The following is a 21,173-nucleotide window of genomic DNA, read 5'->3' on the forward strand; positions in this document are numbered from 1 at the left end:
TAATGAGTTTTACTTCTTCCTTTCTAATTTGTATGCCTTTTATTTATTCTTGTGTGACTGCTGTGGCTAGGACTTTCAGTAATATATTAAATATGGTTAGTAAAAGAGGGTGTCCTTGTCTTTTTTCAGATTTTCCGGAAAATACATATAGTTTTTTCCACTGAGTACAATTTTGGCTATGGGTTTGTCATATTATGTTTAGGTAGGTTCCCACTTTGCTGAGAGTTTTATCATAAATGGGTGTTGTCAAATGCTTTTTCTCCATTTGTTGATATGATCACGTGTTTTCTTTTTTATTTCATTGTTTTTATGTGTTGTATCACATTTACTGTTTTGCAAATATTGTACAAACTTTGCATCCCTGGCATTAATCCTACTTAATCATGGTGTATGGTCCTTTTTAAAAGTATTGCTGTATTCAGTTTGCTAATATTTGTTTAAGATTTTAACATCTAAATTCATCAGGGATATTAGATTATAATTTTCTTTCTTTTCATGTCTTTATCTGGTTTAGAAATTAGGATAATGCTGGCCCCATTGTATTACCTTGGGAGTATGCCCTCCTCTAAGTTTTTATTTAATAGTATGAGAAAAATAGGTTTTAGTTCTTTTAATGTTTGGTAAAATTCATCTGTAAAGCTATCTACTTCAAGGCTTTTGCTTTTTGAAAGCTTTTTGCTTGCTGTTTCAGTTTCACTTGTAATCTGTCTGCTCAGATTCTCTGATCCTTCTTGATGTAATTTTGTCCAATTTAATGGCATATAATTCTTTGTATTATTTTTTTAAAATCCTTTTTATTTCTTTGTTGTCTGTTGTTATTTCTCCTTTTTCATTTCTAATTTTATTTATTTGGGTTTTCTCTTTCTTTTTCGTGATGAGTCTGATTAAATGTTTGTCAATATTTTCAAAGAACCAGTTTTTTTTTGTTTGATTTACCTTTTGTGGGTTTTTTATTGTTTCAGTCTCATATTTGTAATATTTATCCACTGTAATATTTATTCATTCATTCTACTTACACAGTTTTTGTTTTTGTGTTTCTTCTTCTAGTTTTTTTAGGTGTGGGGTTAGATTATTTATTGGTGATTTTGTTTGTTTGTTTGTTTCTTGAGGTAGGCCAGTAATGCTGTGAACTTTCCTCTTAGAAGTGTTTTCTGCTGTGTCCTATAAACTTGCTGTTGTTTGTTCATTTTCATTCGTTTTCAGGTAAATTTTTATTTCTTTCTTGATCTCATTGGTAACTTACATATTGTCAAAAAAGGTGCTAGTTAGCCTCCATCTATTTGAATACTTCAAATTATTATATTGTACTTAATTTCTAGTTTTATGCCATTTTTATCTAAAAAGGTCTCAATATAATTTCAATCTTCTTGAATTTTTAAAAAAATTTTCATGTCCTAACATTGTCTGTCTTTTAACATGCTTTATGTGCTCTTCATAAGAATGTATAGTCTCCTGCTTTGGGATAAAATATTCTGTGAATATCAATAAATCTATCCAACATAGTGTGTCATTTAAGGTAATCTTTCCTGGTTGGTTATTGTCTGGAATATTTGTCCAGTGATGACAATGGGGTGTTAATGTCTTCTACTGTGACTATATTCCTGTCCATGTCTTCATTAAAGTTCTCAATGATTGTTGTTCAGTATTTTGTTGCTTTTATATTGGGTGCATATATGTTTACAAGTATTATACCTTCTTGTTGGAACAACCCATTTACTATTATGTAGTGACCTTTTTTGTTTCTTATTTTGGTCTTTATTTTGAAGTATATTCTGTTAGATATAACTATTACTACCACAGCTTCTATTTCACTTTTATTTGGATGAGATATTTTTCCATCACTTCACTTTCAGCCTTTGTGTATATTCAGTTTTGAGGTGGGTCTCTGTAGACAGCATATATAGGGGTCATATTTTTTGTATCCAATCATCTAACCATTTATTATTTATTCATATAATATTTAACCTTAATGTGTAGGTATGTTTTTTTTTTTTGTTTTCTTCCTGTTATTTATTTCAAGCTTCACACCATTATGGTCAGAGAAGATGGTTGATATTATTTCAATCTTCTTAAATTAATATAGACTTGTTCTGTGTCCTAAAATGTGGTCTATGCTAGAAAACATTTTGGGTACTTAAAAATAATGTAAAGGAGATTCCAAAATTCTAGTAGAGTAAATGGAAGTTATACAGACCATCTCCCAGGACCAAACTAAAGTTACAACTAAAATAAAAATAAATCGTCAAAAAAAAAAAGTAAAAAACCCAAAAAACAACAATAAAGCAACAGAAAAGCAGCTGGGGAGAACCTATGTAACCAAGGACAGAAAAAAAAGACACTGACCTGAACCTGGTAGGTCTACTGAGGCACAAGAGGGCAGGCTGGGAGCCCAAGGAAAGCAGCTGCTTTAGCTGTGAGGAACTCTCTCTGGGTAAAAATCCCAAGCCAGCTGTACAGCACAGAGGGCCAGGATAGAGTACTAAATTAGCTACAGCCACTCACCTTTGGCTTCCGCAGAGAGAGGGCAGACTAAACTGGAAATGTGTGGTACACTCAGGATTTGGAGGGTGCTGAGAGTTTTTGTGAGTCATGGACACACAAGACTGTGGCCATCTTGTTCAGGGAGCCCCCCCACACTGAGCTCTGGGGAGAAGTAGCAGCCCCTACCTTGGAGATTTAATGCCACCCAGCTAAGCCAGAGAAATGCAAATTGGGGCTCATTAACAACAGCATCTGCCTCAACTTCTGAAAATCCACTTATGCTGAACACTTGAGGGAGTTTTTTATTCAGCTGAAGGCTAAAATTCAAGGCTCATCAAGTAATCGAGCATAGTAGCCTCTAGGAAAAAAGCTAGGGGGTAACTGAACTGTTCCTGGGCCTTCAAATCTACCCAGAAAAGTAAAACTTGACATTAGTGCTTAATTTGGGTCCTCCAACACTCATCCAAACCCAGTAGAGAGAGACAAAAACATCAGAACACCAGAACCCACAGAGAAAATTTGGCAGGCTCTAAAACCCACTGAGATAGCCAACATGGTGAAACAAAGAAACAAATCCCAAATGAAAAAACAAGAGAACTCTATGAAGACGAGATAAATGAAATGCATTTAAGTAAGTTATCAGAGGTAGAGTTCAGAACCATGATCTTGAGGAAGTTGAACATCATGAGTAAGGACTTCAACACCATGAGTAAAGATACAGAAACATTGAAAAGCAACCAACTGGAAGTGAAAAATGGCATAGCAGAAATAAATAATACATTGGAAGGAATAACCAGCTGAGTAGAGAAACCTGAGGACCGGATCAGTGAATTAGAAGGCAGGGTAGAAAAAAAATCAACCAATCAGAAAATAAAAATTTAAAAACAGGAAAACAGTTTAAGAAAACTGTGGGAAAATATGATATGTGACAATATTTGTATCATAGGAGTTCCAGAAGAATAAAAAAAATGAGCACATGTTAGAGAATATATTTGAAGAAATAGTGACAGAAAACTTCCCTAACTTTGTGAAGGGAGAAGGCATTCAAGTTCAAGAAGCACAGAGAGCCCCAAGTAAGAAGAACACAAACAGGCCCACACCAAAACACATAGTAATTAAAATGCCAAAAATTAAACACAAAGAATCCTAAAGGCAGCAAGAGATAAGGAACAGTTTACCTACAAGGAAACTCTCATAAGGCTATCAACTGACTTCTCAACAGAAAAACCACAGGTCAGAAAGGAATGGCATGAAGTAATCAAGTAAATGGAAAACAAGGACTTGAATCCAAGACTACTCTATCCAGCAAAGCTATCATTCAAAACAGAAGGTCAAATAAAGAGCTTCCTAGGCAAAAAATAAATAAATAAAAATAAAAAAAGGCTAAGGAATATATTAGCACCAAAGCATCACTGCAAGAAATGTTAAAATGACTGCTATAATTAGTAGAAGAAATTGGAAAAAAAATATAACCACAATTAACAAAAATTGCAATAAATAAGTACATATCAATAATAACCTTAATGTAAATGGATTGAATGCTTCCATCAAAATGCACAAAGTAGCTGAATGGATAAGAACACATGACTCATATATGTTGCATACAAGAGACCTACCTCACAACAAAAGACTCACATGGGTTGAAAAGATAAAAAAAAAAAAAAAATCCTCCAAGAAAACGGAAAAAAAGAAAGCTGGGTAGCAATACTCATATCTGATAAAATAGATTTCAGAACAAAGGACATAACTAGAGAAAAAAAAGGCCTCAGCAAAATATTGAAAGGATCTATCCAACAGGAAGATATAACCTTGATAAACATATATGCACCCAATATAGGAGCAAAAAATATGTTAAAATCCTCTGGAGGACTTAAAGGAAGAGATTGATAGCTATACAATCATACCACGGGAGTTCAAAACTCCACTGACATTAATGGATAGATCCTCTAGACAAAAAATTAACAAGAAAACAGAGACTGTAAATGATGCACTAGATCAAATGAATTTAATAGTTATCTGCAGAGAATTAACCCCAAAACTGCACATTCTTCTCAAGTGCACATGGGACATTCTCAAAGATACACCACATGTTATCATACAAATTAAGTCTCTACAAGTTCAAGAAGATTGAAATTATATCAAGCATCTCAGATCACAATGGCATGAAACTAGAAATCAATTGCAACAAGAACATGCAAAAGCATTTAACACATTTAAGCTAAATAGCATGTTATTGAACAATAAATGAGCTACCAAGAAGACAAAAGAATAAATTCTAAGAGGGAGGTTCATAGCTCTACAGGGCTACCTCAAGAAACAAGAAAAATTTCTAATTGACTAACTAACCTCACAACTTAAAGAATAAGAAAGCAAACAAGAAAACCCCAGAGCAAGTAGAAGGAAAAAAAAGATCAGAGCAGAAATAAATGGCATAGAGAACAAAAATAATAATTGAAAGAATCAATGAAACAAAGAGCTGGTTCTCCGAAAAGATAAACAATATTGATAGACCCATAGCTAGACTCACCAAGAAACAAAGATGGAGAACCAAATATACAAAATCAGAAATGAAAGAGAAGTAACAACTGACACCACAGAAATACAAAGGATCATTAACAAATACTATAAACAATTATACAGCAACAAATTGGACAATCTAAGCAAAATGGACAAATTTCTAGAAACACACTGTCTCTCAAAACTAGACCGGGAAGAGATAGAAAACTTGAAAAGACCAATAACAACTAAGAAAATTGAAGATGTAATTAATTCTCTCCCAGCAAACAAAAGCCCAGGCCTGGATGTCTTCATGGGGGAGTTCTACCAAACATTTAAAGAACAACTAACACCCATTCTTTTCAAACTATTCCAAAAAATTCAAGAAGAAAGTCTTCCAAACTCGTTTTATGAGGCCAGCATAATTCTAATTTCAAAACCAGATAAAGACACGACAAAGAAAGAAAACTACAGGCCAATATCCCTGATGAACATAGATGCCAAAATCCTGAACAAAATACTAGCAAATTGGATCCAATAATACATTTATAAAAATTATTTAGCATGACCAAGTGGGATTCATCTCTAGGGATGCAAGGCTGGTACAATATTTGCAAATCAATAAATGTGATACACCACATAAACAAAATGAAAGATAAAAACTAATTGATCACCCAGCCGGTGTGGCTCAGTGGTTGTGTGTCAACCATGCACCAAGGAGTCATTGGTTGGATTCCTGTTCAGGGCATATGACCAGGTTGTGGGCCCAATCCTCTGTCGGGGCATGCAGGAAGCCACTAATCAATGTTCTTTCTCATCAATATTTTTCTCTCTTTCTTTCTCCATTCCCCTCTCTCTAAAAATCCATAAAATAAAAATAATAAAAAATATACAAATTTGGCAAATTAGCAGGATACAAAATTAAAATCAAGACATCGACAGCATTATTATACACCAATAATGGACTCAAAAAAAGAGAAACTAAAAATACAATCTTATTTACTATTGCTGCAAAATAAATTAAGATATCTAGGAATAAACTTAACCAAAGAAGTAAAAGTCCTGTTTGCAGAAAACTACAAGACATTGAAGGAAGAAATAGAGGAATATATAAAAAAGTGAAAGCATAAACCTTGTTCACGGTTTGGAAGAATTAACGTCATTAAAATGTCCATACTACACAAAGCAATCTACAGATTCAATGCTATCCCCATTAAAACACCAATGACATATTTCACAGAACTGGAACAAATATTTCAAAAGTTTATATGGAACCAAACAGTCATGTTATAGCCACAGAAACCTTGAAAAAGGACAAAGAGAGATCACAATACTGGGTATCAGATTATACTACAAAGCCATTGTAATCAAAACAGCCTGGTAGTGGCACAAGAACAAGCATATAAATCAATGTAGCAGAATAGGGAACCTGGATATTGACCCAAGACATTATGCTCAATAATTTTTGACAAAGGTGGAAAGTGCATACAATAAAGTAAACACAGCATCTTCAATGAATGGTGTTGGGAAAATTGGACAGCTACATGCAAAAAAATGAAGTTAGACCACCAACTTATGCCATACACAAGAATAAACTCAAATGGATAAAAGAGTTAAATGTGACTCAAGAATCCATAAAAATTCTAGAAGAAAATGTAGGCAATAGAATTTCAGACACACACAGCAGAATTTCCAGTGATACAATGCCTAAAGCAGAGAAACAAAGGAAAAAATTAATACATGGGAATACATCAAACCAGAAAGCTTGTTCACAGCAAAAAAATAAATAAATAAATAATCATCAGGATCAAAAGGGAACCCACTATATGGGAGAGTATAATTGCCAATGATACTTCAGATAAGGAGTTAATTCTCAAAATATATAGAGTGCTCATCAACTCAACAAAGGGAAGACAAAGAACCCAATTAAAAAATGGGCAGAGGAAGTAAATAGACATCTCTCAAAACAGGACATACAAATGGCCAAGAGACATACGAAAAAATGCTCAATGTCAGTAATCATCAGAGAGATGCAAATTAAAACAAATATGAGGTATCACCTCACACCTGCCAGAATGGCTGCCATCAACAAATAATCAAACAACAAGTGCTGGCAAGGGTTTAGATAAAAGGGGACTTGAATACACTGCTGGTGGGAATGCAGGCTGGTGCAGCCACTGTGCAGAACAATATGATGTTTCTTCAGAAAAATTACAAATTGATCTGCCATTTGACCCAGTGATCTCACTTCTATGGATATATCCTAAGAAGCCTGAAACACCAATGATGAAGAATATATGTACCTCTATATTCATAGCAGCACTATTTACAATTGCTAAGATCTGGAAAAAGCCTGAGTCTCCATCAATAGATGAGTGGATAAAAAAGCCATGGTACATATACAGTGGAACACTTACAGCTGTAAGAAAGAGAGGTTTCTTATCCTTTGAGATGACATGGAATATTCTGGAAAGCATTGTGCTAAGTGAAGTAAGCCAATTAGAGAAAGACAAATACCACATGATCTCACTTGTTTGTGGAATATAATGAACAAAATATGCTGATGAAAAAAATAGATCCAGAGACATAGAAAGGAGTGTGGTTCAGACTGATAAACCTCAGAGGAGGGGGACAGGGAGGATGGATAAGATAAACCAAATAACTTATATACATGTAGATGTAACCAATGGACATAGCCATCAATGCTGGTGGATGTGGCGATGGGGAGAAGGGTGTCTAGAGGGAAAAAGAGGAAACACCTGTAACAAAGATAAATTAATGAAAATTGCAAAAGAAATAATAAATAGAGGGAAAAAAAGACTAATGTTTCCCTTTTCTTCAAGTCCTTGCTCAACTGGCACCCTCTCAATGAAAATTGCCCTGGAACAATCTAACTCACATTCTTTTTTTAAAAATTTATTTTTGTTACAGATGTTTCTCCTTTTTTCCATATTGACACTTTCCTCCCCATCACCCCGCCACACCATCCCCAACTCTGTTATCCATGTCTATCAGTTATGGGTACATGCATATAAATTCTGTGGTTTATCTCTTCCCTCTCCCACCCACTCCTTCTTCTGAGGATTGTTAGTCTGTACCCTACTTCCTCGTCTCTGGGTCTACCCTGTTTCTCAGACTGTTATGTTCATTATATTCCACAAATAAGTGAGAGCATGTGATATTTGTCTTTCTCTGCCTGGCTTTACCCCACACTCTTGCACTCCCCATTTCCATTTCTCTACTGTATTTTTTATGGTGCTTATCCTCTTTCAAAATTCCACATAACTTACATATTAATTTTATTATCTGGCCCAGCATATTCACTGAAATATAAGCTCTGTGAGATCAGGGAATTTAGTGTGTTTGGTTACAAGTTCCTAGAACAGAGACTGGAACATAGCAAAAGATCAATCAATGTTGTCAAAGAAGTAAGTGAATTAATCTTGGTACTCAGTGGGCAGAGTGATGAGTCCCAGAATTATTTTCAATATTTCTACTAGAAGACATTGGAGAGAAAAATATAACCCTTATCTGAAATCCAAGAATTTCTAAGTTAAATATGTTCATTAGGTCTTTACTATGACTTTCACTAAAATTTATCAATCATCTACAATTGTCACATTGTTAAATTATTTTATAGATGTCTGTAATTTGATCAGTTCTGTATTCAACTCTGCCAGGATTATATGTTTAGATGTTAAGATGTTCAAGGCAAGGATTATAGTTTTCAACATGATTAGTAAATGTATCTGTGATTCTTTCAAATGAACATTTTAGAAAATTTTCTTGATTTTTATATCTATTTTCTATATTTATATCCAGACTAACCAAAAAAGAGGAGTAGGCTCAGGAAACAGGAGCATTCTCCCACCCACCCAAGATCCCCTGTACACCAGCACTGGAGAGCAGCTCTAGCCACACTGGGCTACCATAACCTCATACAGGAACCTACCTTTATCTGAAAGAAAGACTGAGAAAGTGACAAGAGGGTTTCAAGACCATTTGTTTCTCCTTTCCCAAGAAACTAGGTCACTAGTACCTAGATAAAAGCTGCGCATTACAGTCATTGTTTTAAATAAAGGCTCCCTTTGATCTGGGTTTAAAATACAAACAAAAGAGCCTTCACTCAATCTGAATTTTACATGTGTCATTTGATTCTGTAAGTAATCATATTTTTTTTAATATAAATTTTTTATTTATTTTTTTGTTACAGATATTTTACCTTTTTAACCCCATTGGCAGCCCTCTTCCCACTCCACTCCCGCCCGGTCCCCGGCTTAGTTGTCCATGTCCATTGGTCATGCATACATACATATAAGTTCTGTGGTTTATCTCTTCCCACCACCACAAACCCTCTTCTGAGGGATGTCAGTCTGTGCCCTACTTCCATGTTTCTGGTCTACTGTATTCCTCAGACTGTTATGTTCATTATATTCCATGTATAAGTGAGATCATGTGGTATTTGTCTTTTTCTGCTTGGCTTCTTTCACTTAGGATAATACTTTCCAGGTCCCTCCATGTCGTCTCAAAGGATAAGAGATCTTTTTTTCTTACCACTTCATAGTACTCGATTGTGTATATGTACCACAGCTTTTTTATCCATTCGTTTACTGATGGACACTGGGCTGTTTCCAGATCTGAGCTATTGTAAATAGTGCTGCTATGAACATGGGGGTACATATATTCTTCCTGATTGGTCTTTCAGGCTTCTTAGGGTATACTCCTAGCAGTGGGATCACTGGGTCAAATGGAAGTACAATTTTTAATTTTTTGAGGTAACACTATACTGTTTTCCACAGCGGCTGCACCAGTCTGCATTCCCACCAGCAGTGTATTAGAGTCCCCTTTTCTCCACACCCTCGCCAACACTTGTTGTTTGATGATTTGTTGATGGCGGCCATTCTGACAGGTGTGAGGTGATACCTCATTGTTGTTTTAATTTGCATCTCTCTGATGATTAGTGATGTTGAGCATTTCTTCATATGTCTCTTGGCCATTTGTATGTCCTGTTTGGAGAGGTATCTATTTAGTTCCTCTGCCCATTTTTTAATTGGGTTCTTTGTTTTCCTTTTGTGGAGTTGTATGAGCACTCTATATATATTGGAAATTAACCCCTTATCTGATACATCATTGGCAATGATGTTCTCCCATACAGTGGGTTGCCTTTCCATTTTGATGATTGTTTCTTTTGCTGTACAGAAGCTTTTGAGTTTGATGTAGTCCCAAGTGTTCATTTTTTCCTTTGTTTCCGTTGCCTTAGGTGATGTATCAGTGAAAATTCTGCTCCGTATGATGTCTGAAATTTTGTTGCCTACATTTTCTTCTAGAATTTTTATGGATTCACGGGTCACATTTAAGTCTTTTATCCATTTTGAGTTTATTTTTGTGTATGGTGTAAGTTGATGGTCTAGTTTCATTTTTTTGCATGTAGCTGTCCAATTTTCCCAACACCATTTATTAAAGAGGCTGTCTTTACTCCACTGTATGCTCTTGCCACCTTTGGAAAATATAAATTGAGTGTATTGCCTTGGGTCCATTTCTGGATTTTCAGTTCTGTTCCACTGGTCTATATGCCTGTTCCTGTGCCCGTACCAGGCTTTTTTGGTTACAGTCACTTTGTAGTACAACCTGATATCTGGTATTGTGATCCCACCTACTTTGTTCTTCTTTTTCAAGATTGCTGTGGCTATTCAAGGTCATTTTGGTTCCATATAAACTTTTGAAGTATTTGTTCTAGTTGTATGAAATATGTCATTGGTATTTTGGTGGGGATTGCATTGAATCTATAGATTGCTTTGGGTAGTATGGACATTTTAATTATGTTAATTCTTCCAATCCATGAACAAGGTATGTGCTTCCACTTTTTTAAATCTTCCTCTATTTCTTTTTTCAATGACCTGTAGTTTTCGGCAAATAGGTCCTTTACTTCTTTAGTTAAGTTTATTCCTAGGTATCTTAATTTTTTTGGCGCGATGGTAAATGGGATTGTTTTTTCAGTTTCTCTTTCTGTGAGTTCATCATTGGTGTACAAGAATGCCGTCGATTTCTTGATGTTAATTTTGTATCCCGCTACTTTGCCAAATTCATTTATTAAGTCTAGTAGATTTTTCATGGAATCTTTAGGGTTTTCTATGTATATTATCATGTCATCTGCAAATAATGACAGTTTCACTTCCTCCTTTCCAATTTGGTTCCCTTTTATTTTTTCTTCATGTCTGATTGCTGTGGCTAAGACTTCCAGTAAAATGTTAAATAAGAGTGGTGAAAGTAGACATCCATGTCTTGTTCCTGTTCTTAATGGAAATGTTTTTAGTTTCTGTCCATTGAGTATGATGTTGGCTGTAGGTCTTTCATATATGGCCTTTATTATGTCGAGATATGATCCCTCTATTCCCACATTGCTGAGCATTTTTATCAGAAATGGATGCTGGATTTTGTCGAATGCTTTTTCAGCATCTATTGATATGATCATGTGGTTTTTATTCTTCATTTTGTTTATGTGGTGTATCACGTTTATTGATTTGTGAATATTGTACCAGACTTGCATCCCTGGAATGAATCCCACTTGGTCATGGTGAATAATTTTTTTGATGCATTTCTGGATTCGATTTGCTAAAATTTTGTTTAGAATTTTGGCGTCTATGTTCATCAGGGATATTGGCCTGTAGTTTTCTTTCTTCGTAGTGTCTTTTTCTGGTTTTGAAATTAGAATTATGCTGGCCTTATAGAACGTGTTTGGAAGTCTTCCTTCTTCTTGAATTTTTTGAAATAGTTTGAGGAGAATGGGTGTTAGTTCTTTTTTGAATGTTCGGTAAAACTCCCCCATGAAGCCATCTGGGCCTGGGATTTTGTTTGCTGGCAGAGTCTTAATTACTTCCTCAATTTCTTTAGTTGTTATTGGTCTGTTCAAGTTTTCTATCTCTTCTGGGTCTAGTTTTGGGAGACTGTGTGTTTCTAGACATTTGTCCATTTTGCTTAGATCGTCGAATTTTTTGCCATATAGTTGTTCAAAGTAGTTGTTAACCATCTTTTGTATTTCCGTGGTGTTGGTTGTTATTTCTCCTCTTTCATTTCTGATTTTGTGTATTTGGGTTCTCTCTGTTTGTTTCTTGGTGAGTCTAGCTAAGGGTCCATCAATCTTGTTTATCTTTTCGAAAAACCAGCTCTTTGTTTCATTGATCCTTTGAATTGTTTTTTTGGTTTCTATGTCATTTATTTCTGCTCTGATCTTTACTATTTCCTTCCTTCTACTTGCTCTGGGGTTTTCTTTTTGTTTCCTTTCTAATTCTTTAAGTTGTGAGGTTAGACAGTCAATTAGAAATTTTTCTTGTTTTTTGAGATAGGCCTGTAGTGCTATGAACTTCCCTCTCAGAACTGCTTTCGCTGCATCCCATAGATTTTGTGTTGTTGTGTGTTCATTTTCATTGGTTTCCAGGAAGGTTTTAATTTCTTCCTTGAGCTCCTCGGTGACCCATTCACTGTTTAATAACATGCTATTTAGCCTCCATGTGTTGAAATGTCTTTGCATGTTCTTGTTGCAATTGATTTCTAGTTTCATGCCATTGTGATCTGAGAAGATGCTTGATATGATTTCAATCTTCTTGAACATGTAGAAATTTAGTTTGTGTCCTATCATGTGGTCTATCTTTGAGAATGTCCCATGTGCACTTGAGAAGAATGTGTATTTTGTAGTTTTGGGGTGTAATTCCCTGTAGATATCTATTAAATCCATTTGGTCTAGTGCTTCATTTAGAGTCTCTGTTTCTTTGCTATTTTTTTGCCTAGGGGATCTATCCAGTGCTGTCAATGGGGTGTTGAAGTCCCCTGCTATGATTTTATTGTTGTCGATTTCTCCTTGGAAGTCCTCCAGAAGATTGTTTAATATATTTTGGAGCTTCTATATAGGGTGCATATATGTTTATCAAGGTCATATCTTTCTGTTGGATAGATACTTTCAATATTATGTAGTGGCCTTCTTTGTCTCTAGTTATGGTCTTCATTTTGAAATCTATTTTATCAGATATAAGAATTGCTACCCCAGCTTTTTTTTACTTTCCATTTGTTGGAAAAATTTTTTCCATCCCTTTACTTTCAATCTATGTGAGTCTTCTGTTGTGAGGTGGGTCTTTTTTAAACAACATATAGTTGAGTCATGCTTTCTTATCCAATCAGCTACTCTGTCTTTTTATGGGCGTATTCAATCCATTTATGTTTAAGATGATTATTGATATGTACTTATTTATTGCCATTTTTGTTTAGTGTGGTTCTATTTTTCTTCCCATTTCTACTGCTAATTATAGCAGTCCTTTCAACATTTCTTGTAGTGCTGGTTTCGTGCTAATGTATTCCCTTAGCCTTTTTTTTTTTTTTTTTTTTTTTTTTGTCTGGGAAGCTCTTTATTTGACCTTCTATTTTGGATGATAGCCTTGCTGGGTAGAGTAGTCTTGGATTCAGTTTCTTGTTTTTCATGACTTTGATTACTTCATGCCATTCCCTTCTGGCTTGTAGTGTTTCTTGTGAGAAGTCAGCTGAGAGCCTTATGGGGTTTCCTTTGTAGGTAACCTGTTGCTTATCTCTTGCTGCTTTTAGGATTCTCTCTTTGTCTTTAATTTGTGGCATTTTGAATACTATGTGTCTTGGTGTGGGCCTGTTTGGGTTCTCCTTACTTGGGACTCTCTGAGCTTCTTGAACTTGAATGCCTTCTTCCTTCACCAAATTAGGGAAGTTTTCTCTCACTATTTTATTTAATATATTCTCTATCCCAGGCTCCTTTTCTTCTTCTTCGGGGACTCCTATGATGTGAATATTATTACGTTTCCAGTTGTCCTATACTTCTCTTAAGCTGTATTCCTGTTTTTTAATAGTTTTTTCCTTTTGTTTTTCTGATTGGTTGATTTTTACTACCCTGTCTTCTAATTCACTGATCCGGTCCTCAGCTTCCTCTACTCTGCTTTTTAAACCTTCCAATGTGTTTTTCATTTCTGATATGTCATTTTTTTATCTCTTCTTGATTGTTTTGAATTTCCAATTGGCTTATTTTCAGTGTCTCTATGTCCTTACTCATGCTGTTCAGCTTCCTCAAGATCATGGCTCTGAATTCTAGCTCTGTTGACATGCCTAATTGCTCCACATTGATCTCATCTTCGGTGGAGGTGTCTTGCTCTTTCATTTGGCTTCTGTTTCTGTGTTTCACCATTTTGGCTATCACTGTGGGCTTGGGAGCCTGTCAAGTTCTCCCTGTGGGTGTTGGTGTTCTGCTGTTTGTGGCTCCCTCTCCTGTGTTAAATGAGCGAGGGAGGACCCACGTTAAACACCACTGTCAAGTCTTACTTTCCTGGTTAAAGTTGCCAGCCCAGGAAAGGTACTGTTATCCTCTAGTTTTTTGCCTGGAGGCTAGCAGTCAAGGTTACTTGATGAGTTTTGGGTTGTCAGTTGATTAAAAAGCTCCCTCAGGTGCTCAGCACAAGGGGATTTCCCGAGGGTGGGGCAGATGCTGGTTGTTAATGAGCTTTGATTAGCACTTCTGTGGCCCACAGGGTGGGGTTGGATCTCTGATGGAGGGGCTGCTGCCTCTCTTCAGAGCCCTTGGAAGGAGCAATATGCCCACCATCCTGCGTGGCTGCACTTAGCAAAATCTCTGAGTGCCCTCCAAATCCCGAGTGTCCAGACAGAGTTCCAGTCCAGTCTGCCCTCCCTCTGCCGGAGCCCAAGGTGAGTGGCTCTGGCTGTTTTAGCCTCTGTCCTGGTTCTTCTCTGTGGAGCTACTTGGGAGTGTAACCCGCGGGCACTGCTCCCAGCTAAGGTCGCTGCGCTGACCGTGGGCTTCGCAAGCCTACCAGGATGGAGTCAGTGTCCCTCATTGTATGGTCCTTGCAAGCTGCTTTTCTGTTGCTTTTTCCCGTCAATTTGTCTGTGTTATAGTTGTAATCCAGTTTGGTTCTGGGAGACGGTCTGTGTAGTTTCCGTTCACTCTGCCGCCATTTTACCTGAGTCAGTAATCATATTTAAACATAGTGTGTATTATCCACAACTGAAAAGAGTAGAATGAGGCAAGTTTTTGTTATAAGAACACACGTTGTATTTATTAAACAATATTTTACAATAAATTTTTTGTTTCTGAAATCCTAAGCACGTTCCTTCATCAGTATAAGTATGAATTATTTCTTTTCTTTTTACCCACACCAACAATTCTCAACAATAAGGAAATTTATTTAAAAGATCTCATTTTCCACAGAGACAAAGCAAAATGTTTTCAAAAGAATCAAAACCAAAGTGATTCAGATCACTTCAATCAGTATCTTCAGAACAGCTTGACTACTGAGAGTTGAATGATTAATTAAAAGGCTTCTTGTGGATACCAGAGGTTAACACTTTCTGGTTATCATGAGATATGTGAAACACTAGGCCTAGGGAAGAAAAAGGCTCTGCAGGATTCAGAAAAGCATTTACTTTCAACCCTTTCAATGAGGAAATGCAAGCCAGTAAACCTACTTTCTTGGATCTTTTACCCTATGGATTTCTAAGCTACAGGTCCCAAGAGAGGTTGCAACCTTGAGCCCAAGCTCCATAGAGCACCAAGGTAATTTCTGAACTTACAGGGTGAAATATATTTAATGCCCTTCCCCAAAGAGAGTTGCAAAATTGGAGGTTGTTTCTCTGTCAGGGTCAATTTATATTTGAAAATGTGCCAGAGATATGGTCCTTGCCCAGGGGACTTTCTAGGAAAAACATAACTGACCTATTTTTAAAGAAAATAAATTCCAGAACTTAGTCAGTCCTTATGTCCAACTCCCTACCTACATCTGTTCTCTGTTCTTCCAGTGTAGAAGAGAACTTTCTGCAAATCATTTCTGCTATTAACAGTTGTTACCCTCAATAGAAGAAACTACCAGGATCATTGGCTCCCTTAGCCTATGTCATTAACTCTAATCACTGCATTCCAAAGCCAGGAGTTTAATCTCAAATGTAATTATGCAGGGGCATTGACTAACAAGTCAGTATTAGCTCCCATTTTTTTCTATTGTAATAATAACCTTAAAAAATGTTTCTGACGTTTACCCTGGCCAGGTTGCTCACTTGGTTGGAGTGTCATCTTGTAAATAAAAAATGTTATGAGTTCAGTTTCCAGTCAGGACACATACCTAGGGAGCAGGTTCAGTCCCCAGTTTGAGTGTGTATGGGAGGCAAATGATCAATGTCTCTCCCTCTCTCTCTTTCTCTAATTCAATGAAAGCATATCCTCAGGTGAGGATTAAAACGTTTTTTCTGACTTTCTAAAATTATTATTGATTAAAAATAATTACTGATATAACTTAGATGGGGGGGGCATTGCACCTTTTTTTAGTATCAGAAGTTCTGAACTTCACAGAAATGCCTTCCCCATTAAGTCTGTAAAGCATGCACCATATGAGTTCAGGAAGTAGGGAAACAAGACTTATATGTATCACCACTTACAGCCAGTTCACAGTTATAGAAAGTATTATTCTAAATAACACAAGAAATGGCCATAGATCAGAGAAACAAGCCAGAACTGTATTAGCCTGCTACAAGGTTATTTATGCAAATTGTTTAATGAAGAATTAGATGTCTCAATTCTAAACACCCATTTGGAATAAGAGCTCATCTGAATTGTTTCGGTGTGTAGCACTTTCTTTTGTATTTGAAACAAGATAGCATGTGATAATACTTCCTGAACAGCAATTACTTATATAAATAAAAGTTTACCATTCTCTATTTTTTCAGTAGTCACCAAAATTCAAAGCCAGTAAAAGAACTATCTCTGCAGAGTAAGTAAATTACTGTGTTTTTTCTGTAAATGTTCATCATGTTTCTGTTAAATCATAGACACAAGAACAACTTTGTGTTTCTGATTATTTATTTCTATTTGCACAAGGGAAAACAAAAACAAAAACAGTTGTCATCTCTGATACTCACCCTTTTGGAGAGAACTAACAGTAATGCTGCTTCTTTCAAAACTGGCTGCAATCCCATGTAAATAGCAAGTTTTAAATATATGCTTCACTTCATTTTTTTAGTACTAGATGCTCAGTACAAGGATCACACCTCTACAAAGGATGCAGAGTAATCTTTTAGACTCTTAGAGACATTAACCTCCCCTCTGGAATCCAATTCCTCTCCTTGCACTCATCACTAAAGGCCGAGGCCTGGGCCCATGGAGCCTACTTAACTGTTGGGCTACTAACCAGCTGTGTTCTGTGATCTGTTATTTTTGGTATTCTGGATGTCACTTTCTTTCTTTCTGAGATAAGGAGATTGACCCAAAACTGGTCTTGTTCTTCAGACAATTGTGTGAATATGTTATTAATTAGTTCTTAATAAAGACATGAACAGCCCTGGCCGGTTTGGCTCAGTGGTTAGAGCGTCGGCCTGCGGTCCTGAGAGACCCGGGTTCGGTTCCCGCTAAGGGCATGTACCTCGGTTGCAGTTTGTCCCCGGCCCTGGTTGGTTGTGCGGGTGGCAGCCACTCGATGTGTCCCTTCACATCGATGTTTCTCTCTCTCTCTCTGTTCCTCTCTCTCCCTCCCACTCTACCTGAACAAAAAATGGAAAAATGTCCTCGGGTGAGGATAAAAAAAAAAATTAAAAATAAAGACATAGACAAAATTAACTGATTCTATAGTCAATTACGTAATCATGAGGCTGCTGTAAATACATTTGTCCAAGTGTTTCTTGTGTAAAAAAGTAAGTAGAATATTCTTATTGCTCTTCATATAGAAACTGATAACATGGAAACACATAAAATTCATAGAAAATAATCTTGCTTAATAAATGTAGCGCAAATCCTAAATCATCATTAGAAATGTATCCATTTCATTCAAAGATGTATTCCATTGTGGAGTAAATATATCACCATGAGAAATAGTCATTTATCCCATAAAATGAATAAATTCATCAGTTCATTTTCTTTCTTTCTTTTTTTAAATCCTCACCTGAGGATATTTTTTCATTGATTTTTTTTTTTAACACAGTGGTAAGGAGAGAGAGAGAGGAAGAGAAACATCAATGTGAGAGAGACATCGATTGGTGCCTCCTGCACAACCCTGACCAGGGCCGGGGATCAAACCTGCAACCCAGGTGCGTGCCCTTGACCACAACTGAATCTGAGACCTTTCGGTCTGAGGGTCAATGTTCTAGCCACCGAGCAAAACTGGCCAGGACTGTCAGTTCATTTTCTAAGAGAAGCTCCAATGGGGGAGAGAGAGAGAGAGAGATAGAGAGAGAGAGAGAGAGAGAGAGAGAGAGAACTTTCTGAGTAGGAAAAGGTGCAAAGGGGAATGCTTGCAGTGTTAACTAGAGTGACCTGGGACAAATTTGGCTTCTGCACAATTTTACCTAAGCTTAGTTTGAATCATAGGGAACATCATAATCTCCATTTGTTTCTTTTTTAAAATCTAAGTTATTCTGTCATTTTGTCAACAAAGCAGGAAGATGAATATATAGCCTCTGATTCAAATACAGTAAGGTTGACCCCAGGGTAAAACTTGCATAAGATTCTTAGCAAAATAATTTCTTCCCTAATTGGCTGGCACACATAAACTATAAAGCTTTAATTAGAAGTTGACCCCTGCCAGTAGGAAATTTGAGAAATTTGGTCCAAACATGGAAAACCTGATTTCACTTGCTAGAGATGGGACACTTGCAAGGAATAGCGGGAAAGAGAAAAATTTATTTAAGTCAAATGAGAAGTCTTTGTGCCCTGCTTCCATTACATCATTCATTAAGAGAGCTGTGATGCAGACTTCAAAGGTTACCTTTACTGTGTGATGGAATGGAAGAAGTGATCAGACAGAGGATTAATTGGCATGCATGTGCTTGGCCATAGCTTTAAGTGTTGATGGAGTGCTTAAAAAAACATCAGGGTAGAAGCAAATTATTGTAGTCACATGGCTAAGCCATAGAATTACTGAAAAGATTAGCAGAGCTGCTGCCTTATATCTGGGACTTCTTGGAATGGAAGAGATCCGAACTATTCATGAGCAAGCATTATAAGCAAGAAATCAAACTACATACTGTAGGCACTAGACTTCAAATATTTGGCAAAAAAACTTCCAGATCTACCCTCTAATTCTCCTAGTTTCTAACGGTATGAACTTGGGCAAGTTAACTTATCTAGTTTTGTATGATTATCCTGAGACTCCACTGAGGCAATTACTAAAAACACTATTTTATTTTTCTTTCTTTGTTTTACTAAGATGTAGGGTCACATGGGGATATAGCCCAATTCCCCCTCCCAGTTGGTTGAACAGTGTCCGACTGGTCAGTGGCCACAAGGAGCAGAGTAACATAGAACCAGGAGTTTCCCCACATCCTTGACAGTGAAAAAGTTTTGTCTTTAGCCTGCAAGCAAGCTGTTCCCACATGGTGTCCTCCCCCTCCCCACTGCTAGATAATTCCTTGCCTGATTATAGCCAAGTTTGGTAACTCACCTGACCTGCTGAAATCAGGTATTCCTTCTTATGTAAGTAATAAAGGCTATGTCCTTCCCCTTTCGTCCCCGTGTGATTTTTTTTCCAACTACTAAAGAACAGAGTGTCGTTCCCTGGTTTGAAGCTCCTGTGTTATAGTTGGCATAGTTGGCAGGATAGTCCAGAAAACCCCAAGGTGAAGACTGAGGATATGGGCACGCTCTTGGAAGTGCTGGGGGAATCTTGGTTCTGTTGGATGCAATCCCAGATCTACCAGGGGCAATCCTGGCTCCATTGAGGATAGTTTAAGATCCAAAGGAGGCAATCCCAGATGTCTGACAGAGCAATCCTGGCTCTTCTGGTGACAATCCTAGATCTCCTGGGGGCAATCCTGTAGGTGGATCAAGGGCTCCATGTGGTTTGAAGTAGAAAGCTTGCTTATGGGCACCACCAAAGGACAAGGGACATGACCCCTGCACTGTGTTGGGATTGCTTATAGTCTTGGGGACCATGGGAAAAGAGCAGGTAGGGGAAAAAAAGGATTGCCAGGGCATGGCTGCTGAAGTTGAATTGCCTCTGTTACAGGTCGTGCGGGATGTCATGGCAAAACAGTTGACTGCTGAGGCAAAAGTATGAAAGTCAGAGGAAGAAATGAAGTAGAAGCAAGATTGTCCCTGATGCAGACAGTTTAAAAGGAGGCTTAGGGCAGCAGCTAGAGCAAACTGGGGACCAGCCACAGTATTTACTGGTCTAGTTTGCTCACCTGAGAAAGGGGAAGCTAACCCCAGCCCAAATCCAGGCCATGGTAGTGCACTCAGAATGGAACCCTAGTAAGTGGGATCCTACTGCTGAGAGTGACACAAACTCTGATGAGAAGATGCTATTGAAACAAACTTAGATGGCCCGGCCATGTAGACCCAACCCCTTATCATTCAGAAAGAGAAAACTAAACAGGGAGAGGTCAGACAGGCAGCACCCTGCCCAGCCGCCTCCACTACTAATTTTCATGCACACCTCAGCCTGGCCTTACACCCCAACTGAGCTGATGGAGTTGGCCACCAAGTATTGCCAGAAGGGGATAGAGTCCATCATGGGTGGCTGCTGAGGGTGGGTCTCAAGGACTGTCAGGGAAGTTGTGCTGCAAATTCCCTGTGCTGCCCCCCAAGCACTGTGTCATCTGTGGGAGAAGCATATGAGAAAAAACTGGTAGTTTTACATTGAAGCCCTGCAGGCCCAGGAGCTGCTGCAGTCCTGGGAGTAAACCCAAACCTATCTCCCTCTGCTTTTTCTCCAGCCTCCTGAAAGTGGTCAAGGACGCTAGATAATTCAACAGCTTACTTCTCAGCACACTAAAGAAATTATTTATGTTATCTCTGTTATACTTATGGAAAATGTACGTTTATCAGTGAAAATTCTGTTCTGAAAGTTATAAAATGGGTTCATAAATTTGCAAATTTAAAGAATACTAATTGCTTGCTTTTAGTTGTCACTAAAAATTAAGGTTTCTAAAAATAAGGATTTCTAATTAAGTTAGGGAAAAGTATATGACTTTGGTATGGCAATATATTTTGAAGAAAATAGGGGTAATAATTGTTAATGGAAGGAGAATGGACTTGGGGTGGTGGACACATAATGCAATTTGCAGACAATATATTATAGAATTGTAACCTAAAACCTTCGTATGCTCTTATAAGGAAAGGACAACAATGGGATTGGCAGGAGAAGAACCAGTAGGCTTTTAAGCATGTACAGGGACTTGGTGTCTATAAT

The sequence above is a fragment of the Molossus molossus genome, unplaced genomic scaffold (genome assembly GCF_014108415.1).
Source record: "Molossus molossus isolate mMolMol1 unplaced genomic scaffold, mMolMol1.p scaffold_m16_p_7, whole genome shotgun sequence".
NCBI lineage: Eukaryota > Metazoa > Chordata > Mammalia > Chiroptera > Molossidae > Molossus > Molossus molossus.